The sequence below is a fragment of the Atractosteus spatula genome, chromosome 10 (assembly GCF_055471065.1).
Source record: "Atractosteus spatula isolate fAtrSpa1 chromosome 10, fAtrSpa1.hap1, whole genome shotgun sequence".
Taxonomy (NCBI): Eukaryota; Metazoa; Chordata; class Actinopteri; order Semionotiformes; family Lepisosteidae; genus Atractosteus; species Atractosteus spatula.
Window position 1 is genome coordinate 23129611 of NC_142715.1, and position 14202 is coordinate 23143812.

At 43.9% G+C, this 14202-nt stretch overlaps 1 non-coding gene across 1 annotated transcript; it reads right to left on the bottom strand.

The window, feature by feature from the left end:
- Positions 1-1716: 1716 nt before the first annotated feature.
- LOC148826018 (U1 spliceosomal RNA) lies at positions 1717-1880 on the bottom strand. Its single transcript, XR_016093535.1, has one exon. It is a non-coding gene; the product is annotated as a U1 spliceosomal RNA (small nuclear RNA).
- Positions 1881-14202: the final 12322 nt, after the last annotated feature.

Genomic DNA, 14202 nt, shown 5'->3' on the forward strand with positions numbered 1-14202 from the left:
GTCGGCCTTTTCAAGTGCTGGGAGCCGAGTAATCCTTCGCTTGTATCGTTTCTCCCCGGTGACTAGATCTCAACCTGCGACTCTCGACTGGGCTTACCCACGGCAGCCCAGCAGGTGTGAGCCTAGCCGGCACCCGGATGGGAGATTCCCCCCGGAAAAGCTCAGGTTGCTGCTGCTCCTGCAAGACGTGTGACTGGGACCAGTAGGGAGCGCTCACCCTGCGGTCTGTGTGGCTTTCTTATGCCCCAGCATCCTGATGGCGACACTCTGCTGCACAAACAGGCGCCGTCCTTCGGGGGAGGCGTAAAACCGAGGTCCCGACCCTCCTTGGCCATTAAGAAATCCCAGGGCGTCTCTCAAAATGAGACGCCACGAGTGTCACTCTGGTGTTAGTGTTCCCCTTTACCAATCAGTCGGGGTCTCCTCCTAATCCCTGTCTCATATGTAACAATCAATGACGAGGCCCCCCTGTCCCGCGATATTGCACTTGTCTCCTGGCCGCTGGCTGGCGCCGTGAGATTTAGCACTCGCGCAAGAGATCGGGGGCAGAGCGCGAACGCGGTCTTCCGCCCCCCACAAAGTGTGCGCTCCAGGTTCCCTCTCAGGGCTCTGCAACACAGCGGAAAGGCAGCGAGAAGGAGCCTCTTGCTCTGACGCCGCAAAGCCACAAGAGGGCGGAGGCGCCACGCGTCCGGCCAACGTATTGGACTGGTGCGCTTTATGTGCTGAAATAAACACGCGACAGCCCAGAAATGTTTTGAGTGCTGTGCATTGGAGGTTTTTGTCTTGTGAAGACTTGCCTTGTGCTCCTCCGAGCAGTTTGTTTGTTCTCCTCCAGTGCGGGACAAGTCAACACAAGGGAGCACATTCGCCAACATCCAGGTACACAATGCGATTTGGAAAGAAGCTCCTTTCCAAAGAGCTGCACACGAACGATCCTTCAGTCCCGCTCGGGGGGCGCGGAGCCCCAGCCACACACAGCTTCCAGTAGCGAGTCAGGCGGCAAGGCTTTTGCTTGCGGCCACACCACCCTGAATGTTTCTGATCTTGGAAGCTAAGCAGCGTTGGGCCTGGGAATACCAGGTGCTGCAAGCTTTTGCTCTCTCGGCCAGCAGGGGTCGCCGTTGGTACCGTAGGTTTTGGGAGGAAAACCTGGAGGATGGAAAGGTGATCTATAGCCTCATCTCTAGAGATGTTTTGTTGCTATGGCATGTGTGTGACCCATTTAAAAAAAACCCATTTGTAAAATGAATATCGAAGCTGCCTCTAAATCTGCAAATGAAGATGAGTCGATAAATCACTTGTTTTTCGTATAACTATACATATATTCATTTAGTACTGATTTCATTCATTGAGCACGGATACAATAGAGGTACAGCCATTCACTGTTTGACATGTCTGCACTGGTACAGAACCTAGCAATCAGAAAACGGGTGAAACTGTCTTGAGAATTAGCATACAGTACCGAGGCTCCCATGACCAAATAAAGGCTAACCTCGATAATCAGCCTAATAATGCAGACTACAGCAAAATGACTGACTTTGAAAAGGGAATGAATATCCGGAAGGAGTAGCGTAACCAGCTTGAAATGCTTCTCCGGATCTCTAACTAAAAGAAACCGGGAACCAGCAGTGGCATCGACTCCTTTCGAACTGGGATCCTATCGCAGCTCGTGGTGTCATAACTCTTCCGTATCTGATATTGGACCAAGCACATCAGGGGAGAGCGCGAACGCAGTCCCCCACTACCAGAAATTATGCAGTTGAGATTCCCACATTTAGGGAATTCGCAGGGGTCAGCACAGCCGGAGTGCAATGGCCGAGCCTCGCTCTGGGTGAACCTCCTTCTTGATCAAGGTATCTCCCCTGCCAGGTAAGTACAGATGCAGCCATTCAAAATGGGTGCGTTATTTTGCGGCATACCCCGGTGGGCGTGTCGCGGTATCACGCAGTGTCACGCGGTTAATCGCGCGTCATTTGACGCTCTGCCGGAAACTATCCGGCGTCACTTTGTAAAACCGCCAGGGGGAGCTTAACCTCTCATGTACAGCATTTGAGCCTTTAATTTTGAACAGTGTATTACAGCATGTTAATCTTCAGTCATTAAAATGTTGGTATATTTTATGAAAGCAAGATTGCTCAGTTGGACAAAAGTACACAACCTACCTTTATCAGAAATATTTATGCATCAAAGCCTTTACCGAAGATATTACTAATAGTATTAATAATGGATGACTTTGGACAAGCTGTATACTCAAAGTATAATTTCTTTAGCACATTTGTACAAGCACTTGGAATCTGTCCAAGCCATACTTTGTCAGGCATTTTGTTTTACTTCAACGGGCATAAAAACTTCCTTGCTTTTAACAGGGCGTTTCATAATTTCTAACTACGAAAATGATTTAAAATGCGACACCTATCATTCAACTAGAGCTTAAAATATCACAAGGAAAAATACACACCGGTATTCCATTTCTCACGTTATACCGGAGTCAACAAGCATACTTTTAGAATTTGATTAAAAGGGAATATAATATGGAATCGCGTGTCTCAAGAATTTAATAACGGTATGATTATATCCGTGTACTGCGGCAGGGCTGTGTAGGGCTGTTTCGCCTGCCTGCTCACGCGAGCTGTCTTGTAGCCGACTGGTCTAGGTGCGTGCCTGCCAACGGGCAGGTTGTGTGCTCGAATCCAGGTGGAAGGTGCTGGACCTTCCAGTTTCATTTATTTATTTTTTAATCGCGTAACATATTACCGTATGCAAACTGTACTGTATACAGTATGTATATGTATATTTAATGTCTTAACTGTGCCCGTTTAAGTATTGAATATTCATATCTAATTTTACCACTGAAGGGAAATCTTAACATAAACATACAATATATGGCTGGTCTCGGTACTTTAAAGAAAACATACACACCAGTATTCCATTTCTCCCTAAACATTGTAAGCTTCGAAGTCTTTAACTAACGTGATACCGGAGTCAACAAGCATACTTTTAGAATTTGATTAAAAGGGAATATAATATGGAATCGCGTATCTCAAGAAATTAATAACGATATAATTATATTCATGTTGCAAAAGAACTGCAACGGACATAAAAACTCCCTTGCTTTTAACAGAGCGTTCCATAATTTCTAACTACGAAAATGCCAGGTGAAAGGATTTGTAAACATATTTTGTTAAAGTAAGTCAGTTTTTTCTGCAACACATAAAATACATTTTTCCAAGAAAGTTTAGCCTTTGTCACTAATGAAACCACTTAATAAAGACATAAATATAGAAATCTTAAGATTTGTTTTATTTAATGTTGGTAGCAGGATGAACTGTCAGAGTGTATATTTTGCTCGCAAAGTTGCTGCAAGATGTTAACAGTGAAAAAGGTATTTAGAAATGAGTTATTTCAAGATGAAAAAGAAAACATACACGAAACATGGTTTCATTACGACCAGAATCGGTCTTGAGATATTTTTAACTTGATTTACAGTATTTGAGAGGTATGTCTTAACACCGATACTACAGTGCTTAAGTACTGCTCACGTATATGTTTCTAGGTTTATATTATGCATTTCATACGGTCAAATTACTTTTGAGCAACTAATAAGAAGCGCGAAACGGTATGCATTTTACTTTCGTTTTGTGCTGGGACCCGTGGATTGATTAGAGATATCAAGTACATACAAGTCATTTTTTAAATGTTGTAGTTCGTCTTGAAAAAATGTTACGAGTACATCATCTATCAACAATCACACAGGTTCTGTTTCCATATTGCGGATTTTGGTTAGGTATTATCAAATCCAGTGGCGCTGTTAGTTTACTGAGTCCCATGTCACATGGTCTGTGATTGAAGCCAGTTAGACCGGTTTAATTCGTCACAGCCAGCACTCTTCAGGTGTGAGGGTCTTCTGCTCAGAATGAAACGCTAAAATGTTTGTGTATATTCTAATGGTAGTGGGGGCAGGGTGTGTGGGAACAGGTTTGGTTGAAATTGCATTAGAGATCTATGTTCTTCACACCTGAAACATTTTCTCTGAAAGCATTTTCTTCGCAGTTTAACCGATCTTGTTACAGCATGTTACAGTTTACTTTTATTAACCATATTAATTTTAAGTGCTTAATGTAAAATCTTGTAAAAATATATTTTCATTTCATTGTTCAAATATACATTAAGTCTGACTATCATATAATAAGTTAAATACAAAACTAAAGAAAAAATAGGGTTAAATATAATTCAAAATATTTTGCTAACAATGTTAACTGTTTATGAATAATAAAATGTATTAACTAAGGAGTAGGATGGCACAGTTGTTAGTATGTTTTTTGTTTTGTTTCTTTTTCATAAATACAACAGTAGTACCTGATGTCTCAGTGGCTTTCAAAATTAAATTATGCAATAAATAACCACATGTAAGACTCTGATGCTTAAAATGTTTAGGGAGAAAGTGGAATACTGGTGTGTATTTTTTCTTTAAACTACCAATACCAGCCATATACAGTCTGTAACGTAGGGATTTCTATACGTCTTTATTTAGTGTTTACATTAGTGACAAAGGCTAAACTTTTAGCTTCAGTAACGTGTACATATCTCCCCTTTTTATAAAACGACATGGTTGAAAACTGTTCCAGAGCCACTGTTGTTTCATCAGTGAAAAGTACATCATGAAATGCCTCTCCCTGTTCAATCCACTGGAAAAAAGAAAAGGAGCATAAAGCTTCTGATGGTCATAAACGATATTCATTTAGGAGCAGCATCAGAGGTATGTTTTTAACTGCACTGCATTGGAGAGAATACCATAGTGTGTTTTTTTTTTACTCCCTGGCGGAAACTGGCTTCCAGAAGAATCAGTATGGCTCAGAGATTAAATAAAACTTCACTCGCACCAAACAAATGTATATTTCTAAATATCACAACATGATCGAATTTAAGTCATTTTAATAACAATGAATAGTCACCTATGCGTTACAATATAAACATTTATATTGATTTAAATCGCGTTTAAATCACCTTTATTTAAAACCCATAAATAAAGCTGATACTGTTTAGACTTCCAATTATTTAAAACTGTATTAAAGCAGCACGATACACAATGCAACGTAAATCGCTATCTTTGTCTTCTGTGTAATAATGTTCACCTCTCTGTCCAGCAAATTTACAGGTTAAAAACAATACTGTTAGGCTGGGAAAACAATTTTTTTTAAGAAATACAAAATGAGATATAATGATATGTTCCGGCTTAGACATTAACGAAGAGCATAACGCGTGTACTGCATACACTGCAAGTACAACCCCCCTCTCTGCAGGAGTGCTGGCTGCGACGAATTGAACCGTCTCACGGGTATTTTCAAAGTAGGAGGCGAGATTTCCAGCGAAAGACACTCCCCCCCCCCCTCAAAAACCCAGTAAGTACAGTACTTACTAGTTAAAGGCTAGGCTCCCGACTACGGCGAAAGGAACCCTTCTTTCATTAGAATACAATGAACATATTTTAGCCCTGAATGAATAAATAGCAAACATGGTTTACATAAAAGACATTTTTCCAAGAAAGTTTAGCCTTTGTCACTAATGAAACCACTAAATAAAGACATAAATATAAAAATCTTAAGATTTTTAAAATGCATGACTTTGCTAAAATTTATTTGAAAATAAAAACAATTACAACCGCCAGGGGAGAGAGAGAACAGGGGAGGGATGTTGGTTTTGCATAAGGGGCGGGGCTATGGAAATTAGGTCTGTTTGGGAATGTGTAGTTACATGTTCTGGCTGTTTGTGAATTATCGTTGTTGAGTATGGAGTGTTGAGGTATTGATTTTGTGTAATGCTTTATGTTGAAAATTGAGGTGGATTTTGTTTATGATAAACAGGATAAACTGGGATGGGAGGAAGGTTTGGTTTTGCATAAGGGGCGGGATTATGATAATTGGAGGACTTTGCGAGAGTAAAATGGTTTGATATATTTGATTTTGTATTGTGGTTGTTATCTATGTTTTTGGTTGGTATTATGTTTATATGGTTGTTTTTGTTGGTTGGTTGTTATTATGGTTATTAATAATACGATCTATAGTTGAAATCTGAGCCTAAATAAAAAGAAAAAGCAAGTGATTAGGTTTATGAGCAATCTAATTACTTATTCGTTTAAAACTCTATATAAAATAAAGTTTATTATTAATTTGCTGCACAGAGCGGTGAATATTATTATGCATAAGACAAAGATAACGATCCTGATCAGTTTAGAAATCTGTGTACGCTGTAAGGTTTTTACTTCTTAAACTTTTAAAATACACGTTTTGAATAGAAAGAAATCCTCTTCCTGTTACAGTATGTATAGCAAACCAGCACGTCTTTTTTCTCCAATCAGAGGGGTGTCAGATGGTGTCAGCCAATCACCATTCTGCGTTGGGTAGCAACGGGTGACTGTTCTCAGGCGGAAGATGTAAACAGCTTAATGTTCGTGTTAAATAATTTTTTTAAATTCAATTAAACGGGCACAGTTAAGACATTAAATATACATATACATACTGTATACAGTACAGTTTGCATACGGTAATATGTTTATGATGTTACGCGATTAAAAAATAAATAAATAAAACTGGAAGGTCCAGCTGGATTTGAGCACACACCCTGCCCGTTGGCAAGCATGCACCTAGACCAGTCGGCTACAAGACAGCTCGCATGAGCAGGCAGGCGAAACAGCCCTACATAGCCCTGCCGCAGTACACGGATATAATCATACCGTTATTAAATTCTTGAGATACGCGATTCCATATTATATTCCCTTTTAATCAAATTCTAAAAGTATGCTTGTTGACTCCGGTATCACGTTAGTTAAAGACTTCGAAGCTTACAATGTTTAGGGAGAAATGGAATACCGGTGTGTATTTTTTTCTTTAAAGTACCAAGACCAGCTATATACTGTATGTTTATGTTCCAAAATTAATATCGTTTATGGCTTTCACACGCGTTACAGTATGCTCCTATTCTTTTTATGCTCAGCTACTAAGATTTCCCTTCAGTGGTAAAATTCAATATCTACAACGGGCACAGCAAAGACGTTTTTACTGTAAGTCTTTCTACGACAGACCAACGGACCACGAGTGCCCCTGTCGGTCAACCAATCACTTACTGCGGTGCCACGCGTCATCTTGCGTCATACTGACCGACGTCACCTGCGGTACGTGTCTGTGACGCGCACTTTGAATGGCTGCATCTGTATGAGCTGTACCAGACCGGCAGATCGCTACGCAAGCTCGCGTCGTGCGCCTGCCACACACCGAACAAACACCGGAGCCTTTTCAGCAATTTCCAAAAAACGGGCCTGCTCGCCTGCCCACAAGGTTTGTCTCTTACCCGCTCTCCAGAGCCTGCTGCCTTCTGTGCTGTTCTCTCGGCACCGCTGCAGCGCACACAACTCCTGCAGCGCGGGGAGAAAGTTTCCACGCTCCGCCGCAGGGAAGGCTCGCTCCGTGCGCACACGTCCTTTCAATGCCAGTTCAACAAGTGCTCCGCATTAGCAGCGTCGGGGCTCCGGCGTGTCGCACCTCACCTCACCTCACACAGCCCCCTCCTTGAATGTCTGGCGCTGGGCATGCCCCGCTCTCCTCCACCTTATCTTATCGCATGTGACCACCGACAATGGCCACAATGCCGGGGAATGGCACCTGTAAAGTGTTAATTGGGGCACAGGAACAGCCTGTCTCATCTCGGGGGCCGGCTTCAAAGACAATACAGCAAACACAGCGGGGCGGGGGAAGTAGACGACACGACACATGTTGGTACATTCAGCTCCGGCGGGAACGAGTCATTTGTCGGCCTTTTCAAGTGCAGGTGTGAGCCTAGCCGGCACCCGGATGGGAGATTCCCCCCGGAAAAGTTCAGGTTGCTGCTGCTCCTACAAGAGGTGTTACTGGGACCAGTACGGAGCACTCACCCTGCGGTCCATGTGGCTTTCTTATGCCCCAGCATCCTGATGGTGACACTCTACTGCGCAAACAGGCGCCGTCCTTCGGGGGAGGCGGAAAACTGAGGTCCCGACCCTCCTTGTGTCAGTGTCTCAGGGAGAGGATGTGCACTGTGAGACTGACAGGGCTGTCTGGGAGAAGCTCCTCCTACAGGTCTAGGCACAGAAGAGCTTCACCAACAGAGTCACACAGCGAATGTGATAACTGCTACACTACGGAAACATGCAGGGGCTGCTGCTGGTGTCTTGCTTGCGTTTTGGGCTGAGAAAGAGAACGATGGGAACTCGTGCCCAGTGGCCAAGCGCTGAGCTTCGCCAAAGCTATTCAGCTGCTTCCAGTATTTATGTTGGAGTGCACTGATTGACCGCGCTCTCACACCAGAGCCCAGCATGCCTGTCATGGACGGAGCAGGAAAGGCGGCCCCACATTCTACAGCCCTCTCCACACAATCGACAAAATCGGGCTACTGAACTGGAGAAAATCTCCACTCCAGAAAGTGCAAATATCATCTTAGAGAGTATAAATCCTATTGCCGAAGGTCAACACTGTCTACCAGAGTCACCCCTCCCACCTCCTGCAGGTTTCCGAGCTGCAGCGATGATCAGTTCGGCTCACACGCGAGAGGTCCTCGGTTGAAAACATGCGCCCCCTCTTCTCGTACGTTTTGCACATGATCGAGTGGTTTAAATACGGCTCCTTCGTACACGGTGCTGATCTTTTGGAAAGCAGGAGGCAAAACTGACACGTTCTCATACAAGGAGCTGAAACCAGGCCACCTGGGTGAAGATCAGGTATCGTAACCGCTAGACCATATGGGAGCATACAGCCATGTTGTGAGTGCGTCATGTAAGCAAACTGTAATTGCTGCCTTCATGACCTGCTTGGTGGAGAAAACACACAAGAGAGTTGGCACTCAGAGTGTCGAAGGGTCGATGTATACTAGGGCTCAGTTGAAATGCAACGTCAGGACTTTTCCAACTAGTGTCACACGAAGAGAGTACATCCTTTCCCACCCCCCTGTTTCTGTCTCGGTAACTCGCTGTGATCATATAGTGGCCAGTATTTTGTGTTGTGGCCGCAACAACCCCGGTTTGATTCCGGGTCCTGGCAGAATAGGAGGAGTACTGCCTGACTGGATGGTTGATGAATGACAGAGGCCACTCCGACCTCTTCTCGGGTTTCTTCAATGACTTACTAAGGATCTTCTTCACATTCGCCCATGCAGGGGAAGCCAGTTACACCAAAGCAAATGCAGGAAAGTGCATTTCAAGCAGAGACCAGGAGGGACTTGTTTACACCGAGAGTGGTCGGAGAATGGAACAATGCGCCCAGCCCTGTTGCTGGAGCCGATTCTTGATGAGACTTTTGGCTCACTAAGAGGCCCCCGCTGGATGCTAATCTTTCTGTTGTTCTCGCAGGTGCTGCGCTGCTTTTGAGCCGACAGAGCTCTTCCTGGTCTGTCGGCACAGCCCAATTGCAAATGATCGGCTCCGCGTACAGAAGTACGTGCGTTTGGTACAAGAGTGCATGAAGGCACCGGAAATACATTGGGAACAAATGACCGGTGGCTCAAGTCCTCTGTGAAGTACGGGAGCGTGCAAAAAGAGGCTGTTTTTTTCCACCTGGTCTCCCAACTGAGCTATTTCAGCGGTGCACACAGCCCACAGCCACCTGCTCCAGCCTTCCTGTGTTGCGGCATGAGCACACCAAGAGGAGCGGGAGTGTGTTGCAGGAACGTCACTCAGAAGGAAAGCCACCCAGCTGCGCCCTCTGAGCTCTGTCCAGCGCATCTTGCTCATGTGGACTCCTGCCTGCGACAGGCAGGAAACAATTAGCAAGAACAGAACAACACCCCACGGGTGTCTCATGACCACACCTTAGGTTGTGACACGTGCAGGTGTGAGGGGTTGCCAGGCCAGATTGGACCAGAACTTGGGCGGAGGGGGGGTGGGAAAGCAGACAAAGAGGTGACACTTCAAAGTCTGCACGATCACAGCTCTCCGACGCCCCAGGCTTCCGCTCGATAAGCTACTGGATACACCTGCCCCTCCTCACACAGACCGTGGAAAACCTCCGAGTGGCAGGGCACTCTCTTCCTCCCAGGAGCCCTTGGACACGACGCACAGACAGAGCGACGGGAGCCACCGCCTGCCACACGGCTCCAGGTAGGACTCCACTCCGCAGGAGCCGCAGAGCAGAGCAGAGCAGAGCAGAGCGGAGCAGGGGAGATGGGGGCTGCTTAGACTCGAGCTGTTGTTGCTGCAGACGCTCTCTTTTCTTTTCTCGGGGTAAGAGTGAATGTTGAGTAGCCCTTAGAAATGAAGCAGAACACTTCAACGGTACTGGTGTGTGTGTGCGCGCGCCCTGGTGATTCTGGGAGACAGATCGAACCTGGGCTTAAAGAGAGGGGGGCTTAGCCGTCTTACATTTGCTAGTTCTGCTTCTACCTCCTTAGAGGATCGGACTGCCTTTCACTTCTCTGTGTCTTCTTTCACAGGATTGTGCACCTTTTCATTGCTCTCGCTTTCAGAGCCTCTGCACGGCACACGACTCGACATAAGGACACGCGTTGAAGTAAAAGCAGGAAGCACTCACAAGTACACTATAAATAACACTAATACAAATACCACTAATATTGCAACAGTAACACTATCACTAAGACTTACACTATCATCCTCTCTAACACTGACACAAAATACTACTACACTAATAATACTAATAATAACAGTAATGCTATCACTAAAACTAACATGACTACTAGTGTAAATAATCTAACCTTATCTCTGTAATTATCACTAATATTAACAGGAATACTAGAATTAAAACAATCAATAGCACTATCATCATTAATACTCACATGAAAACTATCATTAATATTAAAACTACCGATTGTACTCACACTAATTTTAACATGAAGACACTAATATTAGTATTAGTTGCTGTCCGTGACGTCACACCGCTCTTTGTGACGAAGGCGAGACACCTAGCCGTGGCCAGTGACGTGGCGCCTGTTGCTGTGGTTACCATACTGATGATTTGTAAACAGTGGAAAAATGCATTTAAACTGTTACCTACACAAATTTATCAACTTGGAACATAATTTTTAAGCTCTAGCATACAATTCCTAAACAATCATTTGAATAATAGTTCTTTCATTTCGGATTGAACATTGTTAACACTAAAGGCACTATGGTAATTGATCGTCACAGGTTGTATTGACTGTTTTCTAGATATTAAAAACAGGGTCAAAACGGGAAAAGAATTAGTACTCACTAATCCATGAAGTTCATCGATTATTCTATGGTTCTTCAGTTGAATTAATTAATTGTCGATAGATAAGTGATCAATAACTCTCCTCCGTGCGCTCCGCTCGCCTCCTGCAGTCTCGCTCTCTGATCCTGGTGCTCTAGTTGGTGTCCATGACATCACAGCGCTCTTTCTGACGGAGCAGACATGTCTCTGCTGGAGGAGACTCCTGTCCGGAGCCCAGGGGGCTTTTCTTACAGATATAAACTCTCCAATAATAAAGGCGATTCGTAACAGCTGGCAATGGAGAGCGACAAACCAAGTATAAAATTCATTAAACCAAAAAAAAATAGTTTACTTCACAGACTAAAATAATTGTATAGTATACTCCCGGAGAGCAGAAGAGAAAGGGCACAAGTCCCTGTAATGAGCTCTTTTAAGCATTTTAAACGAATCTCCACAGAATAGAAGCCAGGAGGATCAGACACCTGATCCTGAAGGTTGAAGAGTATCTTCTGGTTTTATTTCCACCCGAGCTCTCAGCTCCTCAGCTGGTTTGATGATTTAATTAACTGTATAACTGTTTGTTTGTCTCACACGCAAGAAGTCTTCAGTTGGAAACAAGCTCCCCCTCTTCTCGCACGTTTTGCACGTTCGAGTGGTTTTAATGTGGCTCCTTCGTACACGGTGCTGATCTTTTGGAAAGCAGGAGGCAAAACTGACACGTGCCCATACCAGGAGTCGAACCCGGGCCACCTGGGTGAAAACCAGGAATCCTAACCGCGAGACCATATGGGAGCACACAACCACCCTGTTCCGGGCATCGTGCAAGCGAACTACATAAATATGAGAAAACATGCAAGAGAGTTGTCAAAGGGTCGATGTATACTGGGGCTCAGTTGAAATGCAATGTCAGGACTTTTCTGAATTATGTCACACGAAGAGAGCACAGCCTTTTCCGCCCACCCATGTGTGTCTCGGTAACTCGCCGTGATCGTATAGGGATCAGTACTTTGCGTTGTGGCCACAACAACCCCAGTTCGAATCCAGATCACGGCAGAATTCCCGAGCTTACAGTCTGAGTAATTGGAGACTGCGGTATTCTGTTGCCTATGGTTATATACGGGTTTTTCGCATGAAGCCGTATTTCTCGCATTGTGAACTTGTGTATACAGCGGTCCCCCGGGTTCCAGTTAGTGCGTAATTACGCGTCGATGAAAAACCGGCAGTTTAAAAAAAGATAATTAGCTCACTGATACTTTGATGTAGAGGATGTGGAAATATCCACATGTCGTGGTCTTTAAAATGCATTTGGTTTGAAGGCGTTCTGTGCTTCCGTTGCGAAGATATGGACAAAAGAATATTCGTGCTTGGTCCAAAAAATGTCATATAAACGAAAAAGTAAGGGCTGAGAAAGCATTCACAATGTATTTTATACACAAAGCAAGTATTCTCACGATTCTAAGAGGTTTCGTGTAAACGCTACAGGCATGCCAAAATCGTTTTCGAATTTTAAGCTAAGTTTACCCCGGTAGGACGGCACCTGTTTACAGTTTAGTGTCCCCGTCATTGTACTGGGGTATTAGGACCTGCATGGACCGCAGGGTGTGCACCCAGCGACAGAAACCAGACGTGTGTCGGGCTCGGCTGCGAGTAGGACATTGACGTCACGGGGACAAAGTAGAGGAAATCAAAACGGTCCTATAGAAGACCTGTGTCAGCTGTCGGTTTGCAGTCTGGACTCTAAATCCTCCGATCCGATTTTAAATCTCTCTAATACCTGAGCTGCAGCTTCTTCCGAGTACTTATTCGTATACTTATTATGTGTAAGTGTATAGATGAAACCTATACACCTATACACTTAGGTGTGTTCAGTTTAAATTAAAATGCTTTACTAATACAAGAGAGAAGTATAGTATGAAGGATGTGACAAATTTATGATTTCTTGGAACAAAACGGTTTTTATTTGCATTTGAAATGAAGCGGAATTTTAGCGTGACACACAAACCCTTTGTCTTTTTTAGAGTGATTTTTAAACAGACAAAAATATAGAAAACGTGTTTTTTTGGCCCTCCAATAGCAGGGTCAGTGGCGTAATGAATAACGCGTCAGGCCTCGCGTCAGAAGATTATAGGTTCGACTGCCGTCTGGCTCATTGTGTTTATACCACTTACATTCTTTTATATAAATGAACTGCACCTGAAAGCTATAGAAAACACTTTGGGAAAAGTTGTCGAAATTCGCATGAGGCTGCAGACAACTTAACACTGTACTGTCTGGAGATCAGCTCCTGCTCTGAACTTAATTGCAATGAAAAACTATGTGTAACAAAGCTGGAGAACAGCTGAACTTGTGCTCAGTTCGGTGATGAGGGTTCAGAACTGGCATTGTTGTAATTAGCACGAACTGCACAGGCTCTGAATCAGACCATTTCAATTAGTCTGATCAGTGTAGGACACGTTAATGTAGAATTATTAATAGGTTTATTAGCTACTTAGTTCAGGTTTACCCACCTGAACTAATGTAAATTACTACTCGGTCTGTCTCTTGTTTGTATATAAATGAATGTCTCTGACAACTTAATGTTAGTTTTTAATTTAGTTTTACGATGTAGGTCTGGCGTTGACATATGCACAAGTATACGAAATGTCTCACTCCTGATTCAACTCATGTTCTATAGGAGATTGGCGATTCCTCCTGTTTCTCGTACAACCAGAACAGAAGACCGTGTCACCCAGCTCTGATTCAAGATTGACTCGCATCTTTATCCCTTTTTTGTTCGTGATCATTATTTGAACTTTTTCGAAATGAAATGACAATAATCAAACATGCAGGCAGATTTTTGAAAAGTATTCGGAATTGACAGGGTGCCCCTTTGGAATAGTCGTCAGAAAAAGTGAGAAAAGGAAAGTTATGTAAGCTCTCACACAAAGCATTGAAGATTGGAATCTGAGTTTAAAAAAGCTACCCGTCTCCCAATGATAGGCAGGGATACACA